Genomic DNA, 2,501 nt, shown 5'->3' on the forward strand with positions numbered 1-2,501 from the left:
AATCAGTTCGAAAGTCGACTCGACGTAGTTGCGTGCAACATGACTGGATCCAAAGCTGCCAACTTTGGCACAATTCGGAAAAGAACGAACAAACGTTCTGTAAGGTGGGTGTCGGCGGACCGTGGGAGGCCGCGGGTGTCCACGGTTCCACGGCGTCAGGGATGCTTATATTCACACACAAGTGTTTTTTTAGGATAATTTCGGTCTTGGCCTTCAAGGTGCCTGTGTCGATTTCGTCACCACTATCAACACAACGGCGCACTACCTATCAGTGACTGATTTAGCGCTAGGCTGCTATCACGGCATTTGAGATTTTGAAGCACAGCAGTTGCAGTCCATCTTTTAAAGCAGACTTTTGACACGTTATACGGAATATATTACCCTGTCATTATGTATCAGCGTTCCTTATGGCCCATGCAGCTCAATAACAAAAAGCTGCGTAAATGTTACGTGGGACTGTAAGTCGCCACAGCTTTGGCTGTCAGGGCGTCATCACCACCACTGATATATTCTTCGGTCACCTGATGCAGGATGAGTGTTTATTCTTCTCTTAAATTCTTTTGCGTGCCCTGTTTAAACACACCATAACACCATAGCGTTGCAGACGCAGACTCATCAAGCCTTTGGAAAGCAACAAACCTTTCAGCGACGCAGCGTACTGTTCATCGAACTAACATGAAGTCAGTAAGCTTGTCAACGTGCAGACTATTTCCTAAAAGGGCGCTCTCATTTCATCAATGCCTTCCATCCACTGCAAACGTCTTCGCAAGCTAGTTTGCATTGATCCAATTTCAAAGATTGGTTTAGGTCCTTTCATCCTCAGATCCGCGGGAAGGGATATGTTCCGCTTGCGATGCTGTGCGTCGCTGCTTCATGCGCCCTAGTGTAAATTAACAATGCCACCTGTCAAGCGGCAACGCATTACATCCATCGTGTTTTCCATTCGCATGCACTCTTCGGCCAAGGTTTAATTTTCGTTTACGACTTGTCCATGTTCGAAGTGGAGGGAATTGGGCCATGAAATACTGGTTGGTCGGCCTCCATTAGAGCCAGCCCGCTCGCCGACGGCGAATCGACCTCGTGCTGACCCCGACGGGCGGCGCAGCTCTCCGGTACTGCGTCAGCCGTCACAGGTCGATGCGATCAGGCGGGATGCAATGCGCTAAAATGTCCGGGCAGGAGTGGATTTGGTACTAAATTTGTGAGAGTCGATATTTTTAGGCGACGCCGCGCGCCCGGATCGGTGAATTTCTTTGAAGCGTTTCTGTACACCGCGCGTCTGCGGCGAGTCATGACAGCGGCGTTGTAGTTGTTGGATTAGACGAAACGCCGCTAACGCGAGGACGCTGCACTCAGACAAAGCGCTCCAAGGTAAATTGCATCGTTTACAACCGCTTTGATGTCCCTGGTTCATTGTATTACGGTATGCTTTCTAATTTGTTCTAATGGGATGGGGGACAGTTGGACAGTCATGCACTAAAATACGATTACTGTGGTTCCAGGGTGTCGATAATGGTATCATATGTATACTTTCCGCAGCAAGGCCGTTAAAGAGTACGCCATCGAAACCGATGTGCGTGAATCAATGCGTTTTTGTGCTGTTCTAGTGCATGCACGTAGCCACAATTTTCCTCAGGGGATGTAAAATTGTATCCTGACTTCTGCGAAATGGGACAGAACGCCTGCGAAATCACTATGTATCGACTTGAATCCTTTTGGTCTAGGGAGGGGGCGGCATGTCCCTTAGAACCCCCCCCCTTGACTACCTCCCTGGACTGGCGACCTTTTATGAAGGATGTCAATTCCGAGGTTTGATTTAAGAGATAGAGGATACAAAGTTTGATAACCTTATTGGCCACAGTAGACATTTTGAAACACCTTGTTCTTGCGCACCAAGGGTGGTTACGTATAGCTGATTCTCGGGTCGATGGCTAGGCTACACGGAGCCGGCGGCTAGCTGGCTAGTTCAGCAGCCGGTTTTATGATCAGCTGATGGCTATTAAATACAGCAGGTCCAGAATTGGTTTGGCTTGTGGGTGTATAATGGAAATTTATGTCCCACATTTTTAGCATAATGAAATATATTTAGATTTAGGTTAAATCCCAGTAAAAAACCTAATTTTTCCAAAAACCTGATAAATGTTTTCAAGGTCTGCTAGGTCGTGGAATTGTCCAAGGTGTCATCAAATGTCTGGTAGGTTAACATGTTCCTAACCTGTCGAATTGATCAGTTAGGGTAACCTGATTATCGGGAATTGTGACAATCACAACCGCTCCTTTAGATAAGAATAAGAAATCAGTTACCTTATTTTCTTTTTTACAAAGCTGTCTTTGCATCAATCTAAAGGCATTTCTCCGGTTCACACCAAGCAGTCTTCCTTTATTCTATAACAGCCTGAAAAGAAACGCAACGGACGTTGTTGCGCATCTGTTCATGGAGCGCCAGACACTGAGAAAATCCAATTAGCGTCTAGGTGTCATGGCACTTTATTTCAGTCGCT

Source organism: Pollicipes pollicipes, unplaced genomic scaffold (genome assembly GCF_011947565.3).
Source record: "Pollicipes pollicipes isolate AB1234 unplaced genomic scaffold, Ppol_2.1 Scaffold_3447;HRSCAF=4054_pilon_pilon_pilon, whole genome shotgun sequence".
Classification (NCBI taxonomy): domain Eukaryota; kingdom Metazoa; phylum Arthropoda; class Thecostraca; order Pollicipedomorpha; family Pollicipedidae; genus Pollicipes; species Pollicipes pollicipes.